The sequence below is a fragment of the Schistocerca cancellata genome, chromosome 3, assembly GCF_023864275.1.
Source record: "Schistocerca cancellata isolate TAMUIC-IGC-003103 chromosome 3, iqSchCanc2.1, whole genome shotgun sequence".
Classification (NCBI taxonomy): Eukaryota; Metazoa; Arthropoda; class Insecta; order Orthoptera; family Acrididae; genus Schistocerca; species Schistocerca cancellata.
This window is the reverse complement of record NC_064628.1, coordinates 478,858,808-478,884,402: the sequence shown is the minus strand read 5'-3', so window position 1 is coordinate 478,884,402 and position 25,595 is coordinate 478,858,808. Positions and strand designations below refer to the sequence as shown.

The 25,595-nt window shown below is 43.3% G+C and overlaps 1 non-coding gene across 1 annotated transcript; it reads left to right on the top strand.

Annotated features, from left to right (window-relative positions):
* Positions 1-24,259: 24,259 nt before the first annotated feature.
* Trnas-cga (transfer RNA serine (anticodon CGA)) lies at positions 24,260-24,334 on the top strand. Its single transcript has one exon. It is a non-coding gene; the product is annotated as a tRNA-Ser (tRNA).
* Positions 24,335-25,595: the final 1,261 nt, after the last annotated feature.

Genomic DNA, 25,595 nt, shown 5'->3' with positions numbered 1-25,595 from the left:
TCAAAACCATCTCCAACCGCCAGCAAGGATCCTACCAGCGTCATGCTGTACGATCTCCCAAAAGGCACATCCAGAACCAAAGTAGCCTCCGAGCTGAAAAAGACGGCTCTGGGCGGTGAAATCACCGACGTCATCATGACGAGAAATGGCGAGGCAATTATAAAAAGCCCTCGCGCCGACCTAAAGGAGTATCTGGAACAAAGATTCCTGATTAACAGCTTCCCAGGGGCCCACTTAAGACTTCTCCCTCCACGCAGACCGAGCCAACCTAGACCACCCAGGGAACCAAGGTCCCCAATTCTAACGGTTGTCATCAAAAACGTCGAGGACGATGTCTCTGGCGCCGAGATCGCGGAGGAGCTGAAGCAACAAGGCTACTCAGTCATCAAGGCGACCAGAGTAATCGGCCGAAGCGACAAAAAACCAGCAAGTATGATCCGTGTGTTCACACACGATCAATTCACCCATGATGACCTGCTCCTCCGCCACTTCCGTTTCAATTACTACGTCTACACGGTTGAACCATCAAGGCCAAAAGCAGCTCATCCGACCCAGTGCACTCGCTGTTACGAGTTTGACCACCCCACAGACACCTGCAAGAAACCACCTAAATGCAGCAAATGCGCCGGCCCCCACCTAGCAAAAGATTGCACTGCAGAGGAAGCTAAATGCGCCAACTGTGGGGAAAATCACCCCTCAGTCTCCCACTCATGCCCCCAACGGTCAAAGCAGCCGCTGTCCCTGGAAACAACTGAGCCGATCAAATGCGTAGATGCCCCCAAAATAGAAGAGCCAATGACCAACGGCCCAGAAACCCCGGTTGAAGAGCCAATCCATGTGGAGGATGTGGTGCGAGCGATAACAACTGCTCTCCACAATATCCTCCCAGATAGACGCGAGATCATAACGAAAGCCATGGCCACAGTCACTGAGCAATTCTTTGCCAGAAAAATGGTCGTAAGCGTCACGAACAACAAGTCGCATATACTCTCCACTAAAATCCACCGTAATGCGACGCCCCCAGCCCCCACCAGCCTAGGATCGGTTAGACAAGATGGCGACTAGCACAAGATCCGCTCCAGCCACTGTGGCCGTCGTGAATGCCTGTGGGTTTAACAGGAAGCAACCGCTTATCCAAAGCCTGGTGGACGAAAAAAGGGTGGATATATTAGGAATCACAGAGGTCAGAGCAGGCCAGCAGATCCAACAATTAAAGAACATGATCTGCCACAGATCGCAACAAACCGATCCAAGCATTGGAGGAGCCGCAATATTTCACCACAAGGACGTCCCAGCAGTGCGCCTAGAACTCCCGCAGAACTTCCAGCACCTGCACGTGGTGGCAATAGAAATAGACTCCCCAAAAATGGGCACAATAACCGTAGCCACCATATACTGTCCCCCTCGTGATCACCTCCCACAAGACCTTATGAGATACCTAACATCACGCGGTAATTGCGTCATAATGGGCGACTTTAACGCCAGAAGCCGAGCCTTTGGAGACAGACTTACGACAACAAAAGGCAGAGCTTTGGAAGACCTCATAGACGATTTACTCCTAGTCTGGCTTCAAAACGACACCCCTACCCTTATTAACCATGTCGGCTCTTCCATTCCGGACCACATCTTCTGCAGTGACACCCTGGCGATACACTGCACCGCCTGCAGAGTTGGCCCAAGCATAGGGAGTGACCACATCCCCCTTCTCTTCGACACCACGGCACTTGGCCCCAAAAACTACACCCCAGGACCCCCAAAGAGCATCAAGCTCTACAAGAAAACAAACTGGGAAAAATTCGCCAACATCCTGCACGAAAAACTCCCAACTGCAAACATCAGCTCAGCAGCCGAATTATACAATTACAACGAGCAAGTAGTTGCAGCATACGACCTGGCCATAAAAGAAGCCGTCCCCACCAGAACGATTCGCAATAGAACGGAGACAATCCCACAAAGCATCCTCTCCACAATAAAACTCAAAAGACAATTATTAAGGCAATATAAGAGGACAGGAGACCCCACCTTAAAAACGGAGTGGAATAGACTGAACTCCACAGTCACAGAGAACCTAAAACGATGGAGGGCGGAATGTTGGCAAAAAGAATGCAACAAGCTTAACCCCAGGGAACCGGCCAAGTTTTGGAAGACGTTCAAACAGATAACAGGAGCCCCGAGCAACAACTCCCCCAGTGCTGCTCTCGTTACCCCACAAGGCATCACAGCTGACGACCACCATAAAGCGCAAGTGTTTAGTGAGGTCCTAGAAGAAATCCACAGCCACCCCTCTGACCCTCTATTTGACGACACATTCGCAGAAGAAATAGAAGAAGGTCTAGAGGACTTACTCAACACCCAGACAGCCCTCACAGAGGAACAGGCAAAACTCCTGGCGCCAATTTCCGAAGAGGAAATTACACTTGCCCTCTTATCCGGCAAACAAAATACTGCACCTGGCAGGGACAAAATTACCAGAAAAATGCTCTCGGCCACGCCTCGCCACATGCTCCTTTCAACTCTAAGCCGTCTCTACAACGCTGCGCTCTGTCTAGGGATAGTGCCGAAGCAATGGAAAAACGCAAACGTTATCATGATACACAAACCTGGAAAGCCGATTAATAAACCCACTTCATATCGCCCAATCTCGCTTCTACCAGTAATAGGAAAAACATTTGAATCCATTCTAAATAAAAGGACCCACAAATTCATAAACAAATTAAAGATCCTCCCTCCAGAACAAGCCGGCTTTAGACAGGAACATTCAACCATGGACCCTATCATCAGACTAGTCAGCACAACAACAGAAGCCCTAAACAGAGGTGACTGCGTATTGGCACTGTTCCTAGATATCGAGCGAGCTTTCGATAAGGTGTGGCACTGCGGGCTGGCGTATAAAATGGCCAAGCAAAATTTTCCACCCCATTATGTACGCCTCATTCCCGACATAATTTCCAATAGAACTGCAACAGTATCGGTCGGTAACCAAATCTCCAAAAAATTCTCTCCTGCTGCTGGAGTAGCGCAAGGTGCTGTCCTCTCACCCACGCTCTACAGCTTATACATCGCCGACATCCCTCGCCCCAACAAGTGTAACGAACACTTCGCCCTCTACGCGGACGACACCGCCTACTGGTGCACGGCGCAATCGGTAGAGGAAGCGAAGAATGTAATAGCTTCCTACACACCCCAACTAGAACAGTGGATGGCCAAATGGCGCATCAAACCCATCCAGCAAAGAGCCAGCTGCTACTTTTCAGACACCGCAACCAAACGCAAAGTGCCAGACTAAAACAGGACGACCTCCACATAACCCTATGGCAAAAGAGAGTCAACCCTGTACAGAGTGCAAAATATCTAGGGATGACTCTCGACTCCACTCTATCATGGAAGCACCACACCGAGAACATCATCAGCAAATGTAAACAAAGAATGAACCTTGTGAAGCTAATCAGCTCAAAATTCGGGGGCGCCAGCCCAGATGCAGTGCTACACACCTACAGAACATTTGTCCGACCTATCCTAGAGTACGGTGCCTGTCTGTGGACGGCCTCCAGAGCGCAGTATGAAAGAGTTGCCGCATTTGACCGCCACAACTTGAGACGAGCGGGAAAGCTGCACTACACAACCGCCGACGACCTAGTCTATGCGGGCACCAACACCCGCTCTATATTAGACAAGATCACTCCTGAGGTAGCCAATTACGGTCGGAACAGAGTGAGAACAGATGGGATAATGAAAGACGTGTTATGCAACCCAATTCACGAATACAGGATCACCCTATTTAGATACCCTTACCCCCCAGACTTCATTGCCCATGCAATTCAACGAACATTCCCGAACAACAAAGAACTCATAGATAAAATTACAAAAAGAAGAGTGTAGCAAATACAGTGAAGTGAAGTGGCCCATTATATCCCTCCAACTCTCTCCAACCACCCCAGTGAAGTGAAGTGCAACGACCCTCCACAAGCCGTCGAACCCATAGCTCAGAACAAGTTAGAATAAGTTAGGAATAGAACCCACCAATTAAACTATTAGTCAGACACACTCTAAACTAGAGCAGTAGGTTAGATGATATAAATAACCCTAGAACAAAACTCTAAACAGAGATGAAACTATCTACCAATAGAACATTAATTAGTATAAAAACCTAGCATAATAAACACATTTCAACAGACGATAACCCAGTGCCATCCCGACTGGGGTTTTGGTGGTTTCCCCCAGTTGTAAGGCGAATGCCGGGATGTGGAATTCCACCACTTAGACATAAATCATATAGAAAATCCAAGTAGGCAGGTTTCCCCACTGAAACTAATAAACAGCGCCCCAACAGCATCAAACAACCCCAGGCTGAGAAGGACCCGAGTCCTCAGCAGCCGCCACTACCCGAAAGGGTATGGCAATCCATTAAAAAAAATCACATTAATTATTAATACCTGTCGTGTGTGTTTACGTGCACATGCAACGTGAACATCAGTGCCTGTTCTTACCCCCTTACAGTAGTTAGTGGCCAGCACAGCGTAACCCCTCTTAGATGTCCCTCGCTCCACAGGTTACATACGCACACGTGTCATAAGTTCAGTGACGAAATAAAGAACAACATAAGTTCAGTGACGAAATAAAGAACAACACAAATATTAATATTTTCTCATGGTACACTGTGCTTGTAAGAAATCAAAATACTCAATAATTAAATAAATAACTGTACATTGTTGGCCCAACGTTGGGCGCCAGTGTGGCGGAACCGGTATATAGTATTTCGTGACTCTAATTACTTATAAATGATATTTCAGATAGACCAAAAATATTTTAAACCAGTTACCTATTGTCACCGTAACAATTCGTTTGATCTCAAAAATGATTATCCCCGCTAATATTCGTTACTCTGCTAAAGAAATCTCCACTTGACGTTGTGTAGAAATGCTGTCTGTAAAAACGTGTGAGTGGCACTAAATTGCCTGTCATTTATCAGATTTTACACAACTGTTACTTAACTTGGAAGCACTTTTCTCTAGCAAAAGGAACATTTAGTCACACAATACTACCAGCGCACAACACTGACGTATGTGTCCTATTAAAATATTTCATGTAAATTTTCACAAATAATTAGGCTTCATAGATCAGAAAATGAGAAATTGATACTACGTAACGTGCTGTGAACACAATTTTTAAAGATTATATCTAAGTTGAATTCTGTCTTTTAAAGTAGATTCGGGACCACCGGAGCACATTTAATTCCATTCATTTATGTTTGTTAAAATTCTCGATTCGAAACTACCGCGGAGATATTTTTGCTAAGATGGCGGCAGAAAGACGATAGTCAATTTTTCTATTGTTATTCTCGATTTATGTTATCAAGGTAATATATTTAGATAAAACTCTTTAATCGTTTTATCTCTACTCTTTAGCATTTAAAATCATTTTCAATGATAAATACCGAATAATTTTTTATACCAGCTACTAGTAAACTCCGCTGTAAGTTACTAACACTAACACTTAAAAACATTAATTAGATTGGATTAAAAATGAAATGAATACAAATCCAAGTCTAGACAATAGCGAAACTTTTTTCAAATAATAACTAACGACATATAGTTACAGGTTTTCTCCTTACAGACCTCACACGTCTCACGTCCGAACACTTCATCGGTTAGTACAGGAAGAACAACTGAACCACAGTTATCACAGATAACAAAAAAAGTTTATAACTGTCGTTGTCTATGAATGTAGTTCTCTGATAATAGTTTTAATTCACACAGAAGTTAAACTATTACAGAAGTAATGAAATAATTATCGTCATTTTTACACGATACAGTCCTTTTATACGTAGTATCGACAATATTTGTTGAAATTTGTACACATAGGTCATTTTAACATCTTGTGGCCACAACATAGTGTCGTGGATATTACAACTTACATTAAGGACAGAGAATGTTCGAAGTTGAGCAGCTGTGAATTCGTGAGAACCTACACATGCTGTTTCATTAATCATTTCAGAACTGCTCAAGTTTTGGCTCGGTAATGAATGTACACGTTCTAAACTAGACATTAGTAACCCAACAGTCAGTGCTGTTGAAACAGAGAAATGCAGTTGAGCATTTTATGCCAATCGTCTTTGATGCTGTCAGGCTATAACCGTTGTACATGGGTAGCTATTAAATATTATGTAACATTTTGAAAGTTGCATTTGGAATTGCAGGTGGAAAATGTGTTGCTCAATAGCGTTTTACGATCTGAAGATTCATTCAGGTGGGAAATCCAAAGTATTTTACGAAAATATAGTAGTCCGCTCTGTATTGCACGCTGCAGTTTCTAACCTTCCTCGAACAGTTAAATAACGTCTACACACACTATTTCCATGGAAGCCTTGACCTCGAAATGCGTCTAATTTAAAGTTGCACACATCTAGCACACTATTGGATGTCAGTTTCGGATCTACACAGCACTGGCACATAACCTATAAGAGTTGCGTACCAGTGAATAGACATCTGATGTTACATGCTGCGATCGGTCTTCCAGCTTCCTATTACGGCAGTCGGACTTCGTTATGCTGTTAGTTAAGCTCAGGCTCCATTACTCTATTCACTGAAACGATGTATGTTTTTCTTTTTGTTTTTTCCCTTGCTTAATGGCTGCGGTTGATAACGTTGTTTTAACGTATTTTTTACTGTTTGCTTATACCAATGCTAAATTGGAACTGATGTTTGAATGACCGTAATCTTATCTGTAAATGTGTGTTCTGTTGTACTTTTACGTAATATCGATATAAACCTTGCGTTTTCCACAAACAAAGTAATTTGCCCGTTAGGAGAAAATCTGCGTCTTTATAATTAAAAACGAAGACGAAGGTATCTGAACTTGGACTTATAGGGTTTGTCATTGAAGTACGTTAAGGGAGGATTGGTTACGTCTTTTCTTTAATATTTTTAGAGAAATTTAGCACTGTGATGTGTGGAGTGGAAGGAGAAAACGGGAATGAGAAAAGGGGAATAATTACGAGAAGAAGTTAAAGTAGAGCTGTTTCCCGGAGTTATGAGACGCAATGATAACTTTTGTCACAGACTGAGCAATGCCGACTTGGTCGATTGTGTTGGCAGAAGTATAATATTCAAAACAGTGAAGACACGACTTAAGAATGGAAGAGGCTGATCTGTTGACTCGAGGTGAAATAGAATTAATCTCTAGTTTCATATGCTTCGGGCATTCTAAGAACTGAACATCAACTGAACTCTGATTTAAAAAGGTTTAGCAGAAGTTGAACTGTGTTGTCGTAAGAGTGTAAGTCGGGCGGGCTGAATTTGTTGGGTGAGGTGAAAGGTTTACACTGACTGTGCAGTAAGGTAGACTGGTAGCGTACCTTCGAACTGTGTTATCTCAATCGGGTAATGTTTTATGAAACTTCGTTACCAACAATCAGTTTTTATCAATCTACCTTTTCACCGTGTGAGCATACTACATTTCAGTGAAACTTTAAATAAGAAGTGCAGGTAGATCGATCAAACAAATCTGTAGTACGAGAGCCATGTTTTATCCACAGACCATACGTAAGTCTGATACTGCAGTTTTACATGAAAAAATGTAGACCAATAGCTTTTTATGCACTAAATTGTTTCAGATCTGTGAGTTTGAGAAAAATATATATTTACATAAACTGCAAATTTTGAAAAGGGAACAGGCGCCGTATTGCCACTGTTGTGACTTGGCAAGACAGCCAAGCCACTATGATTGGAAGCCGAAAGGCTCGCGTCTAAGCTCACGCAGGCTGGCGTGAGGTCTGGAATAGTTATAGGAGTTTATAGTAGGAAGAAAAGTACGTAGCTTCTGGAATACTTAACTTTAATCCATAATTGGTGAACATCGGTCTGACGGTACATGCATCACAAGATAAATAGCAAATGATAATGGCGCCTTGCTAGGTCGTAGCAAATGACGTAGCTGAAGGCTATGCTAACTATCGTCTCGGCAAATGAGAGCGTAATTTGTCAGTGCACCATCTCTAGCAAAGTCGGCTGTACAACTGGGCGAGTGCTAGGAAGTCTCTCTAGACCTGCCGTGTGGCGGCGCTCGGTCTGCAATCAATGACAGTGGCGACACGCGGGTCCGACGTATACTAGCGGACCGCGGCCGATTTAAAGGCTACCACCTAGCAAGTGTGGTGTCTGGCGGTGACACCACAGCCACCATCTTGTTACAACTACTTCGCTGCGGTCAGAGATTACGTCGCCTCCAACTCCCGCTGCCAGAAATTGCCAGCGGACCCAGAAATGGCAACCGGTCGACTATTCAAGTTTGTTTTTAGAATCTTGAAGTCTGCACACATAGCATCAGAATTTGGAAAAGGTGTCACATGCAAAATCCTGATAATAGCAAGCACACATAATTGGTAGAACACAATCAGTTAAAATTCGCTTGTGCATTATAATGCAAGAAAAGATTTGTCGCTTAGGAAACACATCTATAGTGTAAAATGGTAATAGATGTTGGAAATTAAGACTAAAATACACTGATGACCCCAAACATTATGACCACTGCCCACCGAGAGGTTTTATTCTGCCTGTTGGAGCCGAGGGCACGTGAATCATTCTAGCGACGATAAATGGCGAAAATGCGGAAATCCACCGTTTTAAGTAACATTGACAAATGCCAGATTGTAGTGGGCCAGTGCCAGGGGCGAGAATCAAGGAAACAGCGCAGTTGGTCGGCTGTTCTGTGCTACTATCCTGAGCATCTATGGAAAGCGGTTGAAAAATGCTAAACCACGAGTGGGCGACAAGAAGTTGAACGCCCGTACATCATCATCGACATTCCACCGCCGATAATGGAATCGTCTCACATGGTCGGAAGAATCTCTTTTATTGTTAAACGAGGTCGATAGTTGTGTCCAGGTACTCCGTCATTCAGGAGAACGTCTGCTCGAAACATGCAGCCCGCCAAGGACGCAGGCCGGTGGGTGAGTATTATGTTATGGGGGACATTCACCTGGCCTTCCATGAGATCTGCGGTAGTAATCAAAGGGCTCATGATAACTACGCACTTCGTGAACATTATTAGTGACCTCCTGTAGCTCCTTATCATCGATGCCTTCCTCAACAGCGATGGCATCTTCCAGCAGGATAACTGTCAGTGTTACAAGGCCAGAATCGTGCTGCAGTGGTTTGAATAGCACGATAGGGAACTCACGTTGATGTCTTGGCCATCAAGATAAGGTTATCTGAATCCGATAAAACCTTACAAGGACGCTACCGGGCGCCAGTTCCGCGCCCACAAACCGACCAGCCGTAAATTACGTGTAGTGTGTAACAGGTGCCTACGCATGTGGTGTCATAAACCTCCGGAAACTCATCTCGTATTTGTCTAATCCGTGGTACGGCAAATCACTGCTGTATTGCGTTCCAGAAGTGAACCAACACACTTTTAAGTAGGCGGTCATAACGTTTTGGCTCATCAGTGTAAGTGAGACGTGGGACACATCCTCAAGGATACTTCAAATCAATAAACACAAGGCAATAATTCCCACCAAACACAAACTCTGGCTTGTAATTCCCAACAGATATTATTTAACAATTGCATGACAACAGCAAACTGCTCTTACCCCAGAATAATATGTATAATTTTCTTAGAATTAGAAACGTTACTAAACAGAAAAAGAATCTACGAAGTGAAAGTCAACCCCAAAGAATAAATAAGTTTAAAATCCTCGTTACATATAACTTAAGAGTCATACAAACAATAAATGGTTCACCAAGAAAAACTCACACAGGATCAGGACACCTTTTAAGACATAACAGCAGAAACAACTCACAATTCCTCTTTCTGAATAAGACGTTAAAAATCCAGTACAATGAAAGGCAGTGCCGGTGCGCGGAAACAACAACTCAAGTCGAGCCTGAATAGAAGCTAAAAGGAACGGTGCAGAAGGAACGACGGACGCCTCGGCATGACCAGGAACAAATAATAAAATACTAAACTTAAATTCGCCAAAGAATTGGAGTCTACTGATAAACACAGATACCGCGCTATCGGTTACAATTCGAACCGGCCGCCACAAAGGCGCCGTCCCACAGTTAAACGACCAGACACAACCGACGACGCGCACCGCTAATTGTACCACTGAAACAATAACATAAAACCACACAGAAACTGGGCAGTATCCGGAGTAACACAATCCTTAAAACATTAGAAAAATTTCAGAACAGGAATACGGCGACATGGGCCCGCACAAGACATACACGTTCAGCACTTCCTGCTAACATGAAATAGTGATGTACACAAATTTCTTCCACAAAATTTTTCTACAACACGTCGCTATTCGCTTTCTAAATTAATTTTTAAAATGTTCACATTATAATCACGTTGCAAATAGTGCAGTTTATAATGACGCCACTGATTTTGTCCTTCCTCTATTTACAACTTCTGCCAAGAGATAATAAGCATTATTTCTGAAAGAAATTACGACGGCGATTTTAACAATCCGACAAAACAGACGCACCATACCATCACTGACGGACCAGAACTTAATCAGGTAAAAGAGGTGCTAATTGAAACACAATACAAATTCATTGCCTAAGTGACAGAAAGATCAGAGCATGCACAAAGAGCGACCGCCGACAGCTGGCCGGTGTGGCCGAGTGGTTCTAGGCGCTTTAGTCTGGAACCGCGCGCCGCTACGGTCGCAGGTTAGAATCCTGCCTCGGTAATGGATGTGTGTGATGTCCTTAGGTTGGTAAGGTTTAAGTAGTTCTAAGTTCTAGGGGACTGATGACCTCAGATGTTAAGTCCGATAATGCTCAGAGCCATTTGAACCATTTTTCGACAACCAGACTGCACACCTGAACGCCAACCAACCGACCACAACCAGACCTCTCCCTCAACGCCGTACGCTTAAACAGCCGAGAAGCGATCAAAGAGGAAAACCGCGGCCACGTGATACAGAATCGACTGCAGAGATGTTAACTGAATACAGAGAAGCGACTGGCGCCAACGCCACCAGGTATGAGTAAGGTATAAGGAAGACGGACGTATACGCACAAGAACAAACAGCCGACATATAGAATGAGAAGCCAAGAAGAAAGTGCTCGGATTACGAAGGGGATGAACAGGAATGTAGGTAAAACACAGAATATAGCCTTATGCCCCTCTTGTTCAATCTGTATATCGAAAGAGCAATAACGGAATTACAATTCAGAGTACAGCTATATCAATGTTTAAATTGACTGATAGCACGCATAGCTTTCCTAAAGTGAGGAAGTACTGCAGTAAGTGTTAAATGGAATGAACAGTCTATTGAGCGCACAAAACGGTTTGAGTGTGTAAGTAGGCTGTTTAGGTTTTTTTATTGGTAACGCCACGTAGCGCTCTGTATGAAAATCACTGGCTGTGCTGTGTGCAGTCTGTGGCTGGTTTGCATTGTTGTTCGCTATTGTAGTGTTGGGCAGTTGGCTGTTGCGCACTTGGAGGTGAGCCGCCAGGAGTGGTGGATGTGGGGAGAGAGATGGCGGAATTTTGAGAGCGGACGATCTGGACGTGTGTCTATATTACGACCTTTGAACACTAAGGTAAATACATTGTTTGTTCTCTATCAAATTCTTTTTTTGCTAACTATGCCGGTCAGTAGTTAGTGCCTTCAGTAAGTTGAATCTTTTGTTTAGCTGGCAGTAGTGGCGCTCGCTGTATTGCAGTGGTTCGAGTAACGAAGATTTTTGTGAGGTAAGTGATTTGTGAAACGTATAGGTTAATGTTAGTCAGGGCCATTCATTTTTAGGAATTATTGAAAGTCAGACTGCGTTGCGCTAAAAATATTGTGTGTCAGTTCAGTGTTGATCAGAATAAGTAAAGAGAGTAATGTCTGACTACGTTCAGGTTTGCTCAGCTGTTTGAAAATCAAATAACGTAAGGGGTTTACCAGCACAGTAATTCAATAATTTTTCTAAGAGGACATTTCAAGTGCAAATCCAAGAAAGACGAGAGTAATGTGGAGTACCAGAAACGAGAGTAGCGTTAATTTAACATTAGTATTGGGGACCCCGAAGCACACGACGTGACGGATGAAACAAGGGGTACATAATAACCAGACAAGCACGTGCACTGAGGGCATTGCTGGCTGAAAGTCTCTCCCTGTTTATAAGTGAGGCACGCGCTCATCTCCTTGCTCCAGCACTTCCCTGTGGCGCAAAGTCGCGAGCTAGGTCTTTTATGAGTAACTGACCATCCTGTCCAAAACCTATGATACACCAAACCATCGTGACACGCAATGACAGAGCTATAGGTCTCAGAAACTAGTCGCGTGTTAAACGACGTTTCACTCAGAACCGAAGCTTTCAATCTAATCAGCAACTATAAACTCAACTAGTATAAGAAATGGTCCTCAATATGGGGTAGCAATGCCTGAGGTTCTATGTTTGAATCACAGCATTATACTGAAGTATCATGGACTGTTGGAAAAAGAGATAGGAAGAGAATCGAAGTGTTTAGGATTTGGTGCTGTAGAAGGATATTGAAAGATATGGAGACCGACAACACAAGAAATTTGGACGGGTTTTCGAAAAATCGGTGAGTTGAGAAACGTATGTAAAATATTGACCAGAGAAGGGACAAGATGATCGGAAACAGGTTAAGATATTAAATAATAACTTCAATGGTATTTTATGGAGCTGTAATGAAAGACAAAATTCCCACTATATCTAATAACTAACTGAGGACGTCGGGTGCAAGACCTACTCTTAGATGGAGAGACTGCTGCAACATAGGAACCATCTTCGAATCCAGCAAAGAACTTCCTTGTTCCACGTATACATAAATGCACCCTGCTACATGTTCTGTCCACCTCGACTTCAGTTTCATGGCACTCATAATTACAACTATGAATCCACTACGTGCGTTGATAAATTTGTCTGCTTTCCTGTTAAAACTAGTATTTTCTAGCAAATATTTCTCCTACGTTGCTGAACAGCCTTTAATCTTATAAATATTTTAGATTTTTAAATCACTATCAAACTGTCATAGGCATACACACTGACTTGTGTGTTTTCTTTTCAGACACATCGGAAGTACAGTACTGAAAATGCTGTTCAATTTATCAAAGCATTCCTGGCCATTTTCACCGTTCCGTACGTCAGTCGGTTGAAACGTCTCTCTGTCTGGCCGTCTGTTAAGACCACTCTTTCTCAATAAGAAGCAGAGGTATCAAGATGAGAATTATGTAAAATACTAAAGTCTACAATCCATTGGCAGTGTAAGAAATTTGTCCTTCCAGCTCAATTGAATCAAAAGATAAGACCACTTATGTCACATATTTCCATACTCGTAAACTCAGTCGTCTAAATCTATAGAGTACTTCCGGTCACCTAGAATCATTAAACGTAGCGAAAAGCAAGAAGAACGACCTGAAAATAGCTGATTTGTAATTTTATCTCATGCAATATTTCCCCAATCCGTTGCCCGTCTATCTGCCGGTCCGTCTGTTAAGAACCCATTTTTTAAGGAACGGTTGCCGGTATCAGGTTTAAGGCTAAAAAATATTAAGGTGTTCCGTACATCGGTGGTGTAAAAAATTTCAGATTCTAAGTCGATAAAATCGATAGATACGGTAACTACGTCAAATTTTGATACTTGCGATCTCACTCAGCTAAACCTATGTATGAAGGGTCCATATGGGTAATTCAGTTTGTTCGGAACCTTCAGAGTGTGGGACCTACCCGCATTTGTCCGTTTTTGTAATTGTTCTATTCATTTACGCATTTCCCAGTCCGTCCAGTCAATGCTTCCACCTACCCGATGTACATAGAGCTATTGTATAAGACTTCTTTCGTTCGTTTGTGGCAACTACCCCAGAACTATAATAATAAATGTAACGAATTAAAAGACGAAAAGTACACATTAGACGTAACTATCACTCCCAAGTAACTGCAAAGATTCTATCAGCAACACTAAGGGAGAAACCAGTGGGTTAGGTAGCGACAGGGACTCAAGGAAACAGAGAGACAAGACAGGGAAAGCTATTAACCCGAACCGGACGATAAGCCATTGGCATTTTCTGCCTGAAACAGCTGAGGCGGTAAACGATTTGGAGCCATTGATCAGAGCAATTACTGAAGTAGTTAGCACGGACATATGCCCAATGTTTGATATCCAATATCATCAAGATTTCTCGGGCGGGAAACGAGCTTAAATTTTCGATAGTAGTCGTACCTCGCTTGTGATAGCAATGAAAACAAAATAGCACTCAAAGTAGACTTCTCAAAGAAAAAGTATCGTATTAGTCGTTACACTTGTAAAGTGGGGCCACAGACTCTACAAATCCTTTCAATGATGCAAGTTGTCTCTTTTGGCTGTAACTATTCTTATTTTAAACTTCCTGGCAGATTAATTTGGCTATTGCCGTTTGGGCTTATATGTCACTGTGAAGTATCTACACAGATATAATACAACGTATTAAGACATAACAGAGAACAACAATATGTATGACAGTACGACAAATATGCATTAAGATTCACACTACAAAATTCGACGTTACATTACCTCTGGGTGGCACGAACTGTTGTGGATTTTGCTGATAGTTCAGATTGATTTCTGTATATTCGACATTTACGGGTGTTATTGTCAATCTCTGTCGTCTTTAATCTTGGTAGCTACTTCAACGACATTTCCAACTGTATAGCCTGTCTTAAAAGTGTAATATTTCCTTATTAGAGTATCAGTTTTCTATCAGACTCCGTACGCAGTGAGACTAATATACAAGGTGTGTCTGAAGAGGTCGGAGAATTGTCTCAAAGAATAAGGAAAACGAGAGTGACAAACAAAATACCTTGATCGCCTTCAAAGTAATCACCATTAGCTACAACACAGTTCAGAAATCTGTTGGGAATCTGTTGGAAATTGTCAGCAACGCTACTTGAGGGGTTTCTCGAAGCGCCATGGTCACCCACAATGTCTGCAAAGCTGAAGTCTTTCAGGGATGTTTAAAAAGGGAAAACAAAAAGAAATCTGTCTGCGCCAAATCTGGAGAATAAGCAGAGTGTTGGAGAACAGTCGCCTTGCACTGAAAGAGAAAGGTGAGAATGCAGACCTGCGGATATTCAACAATGCATGGTCCCGGTGCTTAGAGATATTCCACCAGAAGTGCTTGCTGACAGTTTATAACAAATGTATGAAACATGTTGTAGCTAATGGTGATTGCTTTGGTGACCAGGGAAGGTGTTTTGTTTGTACCTTATGTTTTATCTATTTTGTGACGATATTTACTTATATTTTGAAAAGCATCTTGTAACTAACTTTGAATTACGTATAAAATCTTGCATTATGGTCCTTCTGTTAAGTGTGAATTTATGACTAGTATCGTGCACCGTTGCTGTTGGAATGTAGCCACGTTTTCTGAAGCCGTGTTCATTAAACCATTAAATCTATTTGCATGACCTCTAACCTAGTTTCGAAACATTACAAACGGCATTCGAGCTGTGCACGGTATTAAGGTAATTGTGCTCGTTTATAACGATTATTGTGGCACCCTGATCTACTTTCGGGGCATTAGCTTTATTTGTAGCTCATTTCTTCTTAATTTCACTTATGAAAAAGTTGTCTTGTGCGATAACCCCGCTGACATACCAGTGCCTTCAAGAAAAAACTTGCATTCCTACCATACATGAAATTAACAAGAAATTAGCGATAAAGAAAGCTATTGCCCCGACTACACCTTGCTGATGTGACAGAGGAAGCAACAGGAGTCGGTACAAATGAGATAGCGGTTCCAGTACTAGAATCAGAATTTAAAACAAATTGGGAATACTTAAATCGAGTACAGCAGAAGGAACGGATAAAATTCCACCAGAATTTCTAAAACCCTTGGTGAAGGTGGCAACAAAACGACTATTACCGTTGGTGTGTGGAATGTATGACAGTGGCGATGAACCATCTGACGTTCGGAAAAATATCATCCACACAATTCCGGAGACTGAAAGAGCTGAAACGTGCGAGTAATATCGCACAATCAGCTTAACAGCTCATGCATTCAAGTTGATGACAAGAATAATACACAGAAAAATCGAAACCAAAACTGAAGATTTGTTAGATGGCAATTAGTTAGGCTTTCTGAAACGTTTAGGTGGCCAGAGAGACATTTCTGATATTGCGGTTGATAAAGCTACACTAAAGACAAATTACGACACGTCCTCTGCAGTTGTCGACTTTCAGAAAGCGTTCGACGATGTCAAATGGTGCAAGATGTTCGAAATTCTGACGAAAATATGAACACACTATAGGAAGAGACGGGTAAAGTACTACATGTACCAGAGCCAAGAGGGAATATTAAGAGTGGACGACCAAGATTGAAGCGTTCGGATTGGAAAGGGTGTAAGACAGGGATGTAGGCTGTCGTACCTACTATTCAATCTATACGTGGAAGAAGCTCTCGGAGAGAACAGAAAAATTCAAGAGTGGACTTAAAATTCAAGGTGAAAGGATATCAATTATAAGATTTGCTGACCACTATGCTATCCTTACTGAACGTGAAGAATAATTACAGGATCTGTTGAATGGAATGAAGAGTAAAGTGAGCGCAGAGTACGTAGAGAGTAAATCGAAGACAGACGGCAGTAATGAGATGTAGCAGAAATGAGAACAGTGAGAAACTTAACATGGGGACTGATGGGCATGAAATAGAAGAAGTGAAGGATTTCTGCTACCTAGGCAATGAAATTGCCCGTGACGGTCTGAACAAAGACGACGTCAAAAGCAGACAAACACTGTCAAAAAGGGTATTACTGCCCAAGATAACTTTACTTGTATCAAGCACAGGCCTTAATTTGAAGATAAAATTTCTGAGACTACGTTTGGAGCACAACAGTGTGTGGTAGTGAGACATGGACTGTGGGGAAAGCTTAACAGAAGAGAATCGAAGCATTTGAAACGTGATGCTACAGAAGAATGTTGAAAATTAAGTGGGCTGATACGGTACGGAGTGAAGAGCTTCTGCGCAGAATCGGAGAGGAATAGAATATATGGAAAATACTGACAAGAAGAAGGATAGGACGATAGAATATCTGTTAAGAGATCATTTAATACTGCCACGGTAGTAGAGGGAGTTATAGATGGTAAAATCTATAGAGAAGACAGAGATTGCAATACATTACGAAAGAGAGGTCCTTCCTATAGCCCAGTATAGTTTTCTAAAAACGGAATTCGATTCTTTAAAGAATCGCTGGAGGGATGGTATTGCGGTTGGTTGTTGTTTCACTTACTAACCCCATCCTAATAGTTTAACATATTTCACAAAAATTATTCCGAATTTTGTGTATTAGGTCGCATTGTGTTTGTAAGAGGATAAGTCGAATGAAATATCAAGAATTTATCTTATTGACATATTATATACTACAACCGGAGTGCAAACATCTCTCTACATTGCTGTAAGTAATCCTCCCAGAAATTTGACACGTAGGAGAAGTTTCATTAGAGTGTGTATTTTGAAATGTGTTTCAAAAACGGAATAATATTCGAAGATACTGAAAAACTGTGGTAGTCCAACATAATTGCATGGCTCATGTAGCTGCGTATTTCGCTGCGACCATTGCCTACAGGTATTTGTGCTGTAAAGCCTCCTGTTAATTAATATTTGTGACGAGATTGTTGCTACATGATATTTTACGCAAAAGACGCCAGATTAGTGCTGTCACACGTGTTTGTAATATGTGCTTCATACGTTTATTTTAGTAAAGGAATTAAGATTAGAATTTAGCGTCACATTAACAACAAGATCGTTAGAACTGGATTTATTTTCGTCTATTTGCGAATATTAGCAATTAGAGCACACAGTCTTACTGCTGTGTTTGTTATTAAGACAATAAAAGATTCAATACCTTCTTATAGGATTTCTAAATTATTGTTTTTACTAATCTGCGACGTTTATCACGCCTTAACTTCATACCAAACTTGTAATGTATGCTAAATGGTAACACAAAATGTAGGAAACGGATGTGGGAAGAGAGGTTCCAACATTTCGAGGTTCTCTATATAACGAATAGCTTAGTCGCTTACGTTGACTCTGGAATGAGGCCTATTTTCACTTTTACTATTTCCTGTAACACTCCAGAAGAACGACTGCAATATTCGTTCAAGTAGATTTTGTGGCTCGTGCGTCTATTGTATCCATAGCCCTACTGTTATTTCTTCTATCACAGTCTGTCAATGCGTATCAAGAGAGAAATGACGCATTCGCCGCACCATAAAATTTTCCTTGGACTTTCGATTGAGCAGTCAGGGACATTAATTAACCCGCGAATAAGGGGAAAAAGGACGGAGGTGATTCAGCGGGAAGTCACTTAGGCACTACACGAGTGTTTGCGATACCCACCAGGTCAGATTAAAGAGCATCGAAGCAATTCAGAAGCGTGTTGCTACCGTTGTTACCGGTAGATTCGATTGTCACGCGAGTGGTACAGAAATGCTTCGTAAACTCAGATGAAAATCCTTGTACGGAACACGACGTTCTTCTCGTGGATCAATGTTGAGAAAGCTGAAAGGTTTTACCGCTGCCAAGCTACATATCGCGTAAGGAGCATGAAGATACTACATGAGAAATTCCTTCTTCTAAGGCGGGATATAGGCAGTCGTTTTACCCTCGCTCAGTTTGCGAATGTAACAGGATTTGGTACTATGCTCCATACGGTGTACATTTAGATATGGTTTCATTGATAATACACTAGTGTCCAAAATTGAAGCAACGAACCTCCATTTCTCAGTCTTGTGTCTAATTCACTGTATAATCATACAAACTGTCAACAGATATCTGTATAATCGTGTTATGAATAGAAAATGGATAACAGTGACAACGACGTCAACGATGACGTCACGCCACATTTTAAATGAGGTAGTGTTCGCCGGGTAGTCCCGCATCCACAATCGCTATGTGTACAGTTAGCGACAGTGCAGTATGGCATAGAGAAGACGCCTACCATATTCCCAGCGACGAAGGGCCATAAGAAGAATGGAAGCAGGACAGTCGCAAACTGATTTTCTCGGATGTGACACCAATTTATAAAGACGGAAAGAGCACGTCAGACGCCAGGGCAGGGCCAGTCACATGTGATACCAGAAAGACACGACCGTTATTTGGATGTAAGGGCACGACAGTACCGCCTTAGTAATGCACGGCTCCTAGCATCTGACCTCGCAGCATCCGCTGCATGTGTTGTATCGAGACAAACGTTGTACTGAAAACTTCGACAGAGTGGCCTTTATTGTTGCGGACCTGCTGTACTTGTAGCTCTGATGCGTCCTCACAGAAAGGTAAGTCTAGAGTGGAGTCGTCAATGTGCCATCGTGGGGCAATGTTCTTTCCACAGATGAGCCCCGATTTGGTCTGGAGAGTGAGTCTCGACGCACTCGCATCTGGAGAAAACGTGGAACACAATTTCGGTAGCGAAACATTACGAAAGGAGGATGCCTAATGTTGTGGGCAGGGGCTATGTTGATCACATGAATACCTCTTCATGAAATTGTATGGGTGGATTGGCAAGGTTTAACTGCTGTCAAGTATCGTGACAAAGTCTTGGGACCTGACGTGCGGTTGTTTCGAGAAGGTCCGGGCCCGTACCTTGTATTGAAGGACGGTAATGATCGATCTCATAGAGCAAGAGCTGTTGGTGTCTTCTTGGAAACGAAAGATATTGCACGCATGTCGTGGCCCGCTCACTCTCCCGATTTGAAACCGTAGAGCATGTCTGGGGTGCACTATGGAGCCAGGTTGCATCATGTCAGCAGCAGCCAACCATTCTCCAAGACTTGAGAGCAGCTGTCCAGGAAGAATGGGCGTTATTGCATGAACATGAGGTTAATCCTATCGTTCACAGCATGACCTGTCGTCATCAGGCTTGTATTGCTGCCAGAGGTGGTCACACCCGATACCGAGTTCATTAACAAGTATTAACAATTTGTTGGAATTTGTGTGCAAATCCGTTAAGTTGGCACAATTTTAACTTCCTGGTAGATTAAAACTATGTACCGGACCGAGACGCGAACTCGGGACGTTTGCCTTTCGCGGGCAAGTGGTAAACCACCTGCCCGTGAAAGGCAAAGGTTCCGAGTTCGAGTCTCGGTCCAGCACATAGTTTTACTCTGCCAGGAAGTATCATATCAGTGCGCACTCCGCTGCAGAGTGATAAATATCATTGTGGAACAATTTTGTCTACCGTAATACATATTGCAGTTGTTTGTTCCTTTAATTTTGGACACCAGTCTAGTTGACGGATTGGGACAGTGGGACGAATGGCTTGCGGAAACCTAGGAATACGCACTCTATGTGTTTATCTGCATCCATTGTTTGAAAGGAGTCTCTCTCTCTCTCTCTCTCTCTCTCTCTCTCCATGACGACCGTACGTTTCAGTTTTAAATCGCTATAGAATCATGCAACTGACTGGCGATATTGGTGTATAATTATGTGAATCTGATCTGTTGTCATCATTGTTAACGGCATTTGAGAAAGGGTCATCTGAAGCCTAGCCCCAAGTCTATGTTAGAAGGTATGGTTGTCGAAACAGACTGAATTATAGTGCAGTCTCCACTCTGATCGACGGTGGCAACATCTGCTTCGTTGTTAAGAGAAGCCATTAAGACTACATTTGAAATATGATGCTACGGAAGAATGTGGAAGGTTAAGTGGATTCTTCGAATAACAAATGCGGAGCTGCTGAACAGATCTTGAGGAGTAAAAAAAAGTGCTTCAACCTGACTTAATGAAAGGTCCGGTTGACAGAAGACATCCTGAGGTATCATGGACTCGTCAATTTCATAATGGCAGATCATTCAGGAGGTAAAACTTGTAAAGGGAAACTCAAGCTTGAATTCCGTAAGCACGTTTAAAAGGATGTAGGTTGCAGTAGTGGGGTAGAGGTGGAGGGACTACTCGCACTGGATGTTCATGTTCGGAGAGCTGCTTCAAACCAGCTTTCGGACAGAAGATCACAACAACTACTACAACAGGAACAACATGAACTCGCTTTGTGATCAATGCAAGAGGGTAGCAGTGCATAACATAGCTCTTAATGAAAATTAGAATTACCTGAAATATAACGTATCAGTTTTTGTTGCGTTACAGTGTTACACTAAGCAGTGTTTGACTATCAAATACAAAGAGATGTAGAACAGGTAGAACAGGGTGCTGCCGTCGGTAACGCCTGTATAAGCAAAAAGTGTCTGCCGCATTTGTTAGATCGGTTACTGCTGCTACAACGACAGGTTATCAAGATTTATGTGAGTTTGAACGTGGTGCTATACTCGGCGCACGAGCGATGGGGCACAGCATCACCGAGGTAGAGATGAAGTGGGGACTCAACCGTACGACAATTTCACTGATGTACCGTGAGTATCAGGGATCTGGTAAAAAATCAAATCTCCGACATCGCTGCGGCCGAAAAGTAATCCTACAAGAACCGGACGAACGACGGCTGAAGAGAATCTTTCAACACGATAGAAGTGCAACCCTTCCGCATATTGCTGCAGATTTCAATGCTGGGCCATCAAGGAGTGTCAGCGTGCGAACCATTCAACGAAACATCATCGATATGGCCTTTCGGTGCCGAAGGCCCATTCGTGTACCCGTGATGACTGCACGACACAGAGCTTAACGCCTCGCCCGAGCCCGTCAGCACCGACATTGGACTGTTGATGACTGGAAACATGTTTCCCTGTCTGACGACTCTCATTTCAGATTGTATCGAGCGGATGGACGTGTACGGGTATGGAGACAACCTCATGAATCCATGGACCCTTCATGTCAGCAGTGGACAGTTCAAGCTAGTGGAGGCTCTGTAGTGGTGTGGAGCGTGCGTAGTTAGAGTTATATGGGGCTCCTGATAAGTCTTGATACGACTCTGACAGGTATCCCGTACGTAAGCATCCTGTCTGATCACCTGCATCCATTAATGTCCTTTGATCAATTCCAGCAGTACAATGCGACAACCCACACGTCTAGAATTGCTACAGAGGGCACCAAACTCCTCAGGCATGAACATTATGGACCCTATCTGGTATGCTTTACAACTTCCTGTACAGAAGACATCTCTACCACTCGTACTCTTAAGGATTCATTGACAGCCCTGCAGGGTTCATGGTGTCAGTATCTTCCAGCACCATTTCATTAAGTACTCGACTCCACGTCACGTCGTGTTGCGGCCCTTCTGCGTGATCACGATGGCCCTACACGATATTAGGCAGGTGTGACAGTTTCTTTGGCTTTTCAGTGTATGTAAAAATGATTCGAAACACAGTACAGGAATGTCACGTAACTATTTACCCTGCTACGTGGATTTAAGAGTAGTATTGATAACAAGTAAAATGTCAGAAGTATTTCATTACACGCAGACGGCATTCCTTATAGTTTTTTCTTTGTTTATAGTTTTGCTTCAATTACACTCACACGTAAAAGTATCATATGACTATATAAAAGTATGATCTAACTAATAAATACTAAAATATTAATAAATAAATAGACTATACCGAGGGGCACATGAGAAAGTTATTATTAATTCTTGAAGCGGCTTTCTGTCTGTTAGAATCACATCAGTCTGTGAAACCTAAGAAGAAATGTGAAATAAGCATAAAAAGTATTTGAGCAGAAACTTCGGAGGCATTAACGTACAGTGTACAGTGACTTCCTGAAACGAATTGTCTTTCATCAACCTAGTGCACTAACGAGATAGTAATTTTCTTTGAATTTCCTTTCCTCTTAGGGCTCGAGTTCGCTAAATCCTATTTGCCCTGCTGTTAATATTTCATTTGTAATTAGGGAAGTCCGTCCCAAGGTCTCAAGAGCTCGTACTTAACGACCTCAAACAAAGTCAAAGGTAAGGGTTGTGTGTTTGTGTTTGTGTGTGTGTGTGTGTGTGTAAATTGGAGGAGGACGACTGAGGGAAGATTGCGTATACGCACTGCCTTTGTATTTGGTTGTTATGGGAAACAAAGGAAGTGCTCGATTATTTTTATAGTCATTGATCGTTGGAACGGTTTACCTCTACGTATCGTTTCTGAGATCAATATTAATATTTTCCTGTGTAAATAAGTGCTACTGCTAGTATTCACGATAATCAGATGCACGAAGTAGGATCTGTCGGGCTATGTAATTGTTCGCTTGTCACGCTCCCACCATTGCAATTGAACATGTACACGTGTCACCGGACAATCCTCAATTTCAGTCTTGTATAATTATTGTGATAGCTCTTCAATGAATTACATATCAGATATTTTTGTAGATAGTGAGACACAGCTTCCGTGTAATGAAATATGCTCGTTTTCGGATACCAATAAGCTGTAGTATAAAAACAAAGTTAACCTACGATTAATTATTGTCGAATCAACGTTGTTTCAATAATAGATTAATTCACACTTAATAATTAGTTTGTGCACCTTACTAAAACTATGTGTTGACCTGCAGCCTACCCTGTGGAATTTTCGTTCCGAAGACTGGTTTCATGCAGTTCTAGACACTAATCCACCTCGTAGACGTCTCTTCACCTCAGAGTAGCTACTACGGCTTATATCCATGGGACTCGTATTTACAGTGCGTTACGTCTCTCACCTACTGCGCTATGATGTTCATCCGTTTGTTCACCAATAGCAATCCCCAGGCAATATGTGACTGCATCCCACCGGTCCGAGTGGGACAGCTTTACAGAAGCTCTCCTGCGAACCTTGCAGAACTAGCACTCCTGAAAGAAAGGATATTGCGGAGACATGGTTTAGCCACAGCCTGGGGGATGTTTCCAGAATGAGATTTTCACTCTGCAGCGGAGTGTGCGCTGATGTGAAACTTCCTGGCAGATTAAAACTGTGTGCCCGACCGAGACTCGAACTCGGGACCTTTGCCTTTCTTTCAGGAGTGCTAGTTCTGCAAGGTTCGCAGGAGAGCTTCTGTAAAGTTTGGAAGGTAGGAGACGAGGTACTGGCAGAAGTAAAGCTGTGAGTACCGGGCGTGAGTCGTGCTTCGGTAGCTCAGTTGGTAGAGCACTTGCCCGCGAAAGGCAACGGTCACGAGTTCGAGTCTCGGTCGGGCACACAGTTTTAATCTGCCAGGAAGTTTCATATCAGCGCATACTCCGCTGCAGAGTGAAAATCTCATTCTGGAAACATCCCCCAGGCTGTGGCTAAACCATGTCTCCGCAATATCCTTTCTTTCAGGAGTGCTAGTTCTGCAAGGTTCGCAGGAGAGCTTCTGTAAAGTTTGGAAGGTAGGAGACGAGGTACTGGCAGAAGTAAAGCTGTGAGTACCGGGCGTGAGTCGTGCTTCGGTAGCTCAGTTGGTAGAGCACTTGCCCCCGAAAGGCAAAGGTCCCGAGTTCGAGTCTCGGTCGGGCACACAGTTTTAATCTGCCAGGAAGTTTCATATCTGCGCACACTCCGCTGCAGAGTGAAAATCTCATTGTGGAAACATCCCCCAGGCTGTGGCTAACCCATGTCTCCGCAATATCCTTTCTTTCAGGAGTGCTAGTTCTGCAAGGTTCGCAGGAGAGCTTCTGTAAAGTTTGGAAGGTAGGACACGAGGTACTGGCAGAAGTAAAGCTGTGCGTACCGGGCGTGAGTCGTGCTTCGGTAGCTCAGTTGGTAGAGCACTTGCCCGCGAAAGGCAAAGGTCCCGAGTTCGAGTCTCGGTCGGGCACACAGTTTTAATCTGCCAGGAAGTTTCATATCAGCGCACACTCCGCTGCAGAGTGAAAATCTCATTCTGGAAACATCCCCCAGGCTGTGGCTAAGCCATGTCTCCGCAATATCCTCTCTTTCAGGAGTGCTAGTTCTGCAAGGTTCGCAGGAGAGCTTCTGTAAAGTTTGGAAGGTAGGAGACGAGGTACTGGCAGAAGTAAAGCTGTGAGTACCGGGCGTGAGTCGTGCTTCGGTAGCTCAGTTGGTAGAGCACTTGCCCGCGAAAGGCAAAGGTCCCGAGTTCGAGTCTCGGTCGGGCACACAGTTCTAATCTGCCAGGAAGTTTCATATCCGCGCACACTCCGCTGCAGAGTGAGAATCTCATTCTGGAAACATCCCCCAGGCTGTGGCTAAGCCATGTCTCCGCAATATCCTTTCTTTCAGGAGTGCTAGTTCTGCAAGGTTCGCAGGAGAGCTTCTGTAAAGTTTGGAAGGTAGGAGACGAGGTACTGGCAGAAGTAAAGCTGTGAGTACAGGGCGTGAGTCGTGCTTCGGTAGCTCAGTTGCTAGAGCACTTGCCCGCGAAAGGCAAAGGTCCCGAGTTCGAGTCTCAGTCGGGCACACAGTTTTAATCTGCCAGGAAGTTTCATATCAGCGCACACTCCGCTGCAGAGTGAAAATCTCATTCTGGAAACATCCCCCAGGCTGTGGCTAAACCATGTCTCCGCAATATCCTTTCTTTCAGGAGTTCTAGTTCTGCAAGGTTCGCAGGAGAGCTTCTGTAAAGTTTGGAAGGTAGGAGACGAGGTACTGGCAGACGTAAAGCTTTGAGTACCGGGCGTGAGTCGTGCTTCGGTAGCTCAGTTGGTAGAGCGAGTCTCGGTCGGGCACACAGTTTTAATCTGCCAGGAAGTTTCATATCAGCGCACACTCCGCTGCAGAGTGAAAATCTCATTCTGGAAACATCCTCCAGGCTGTGG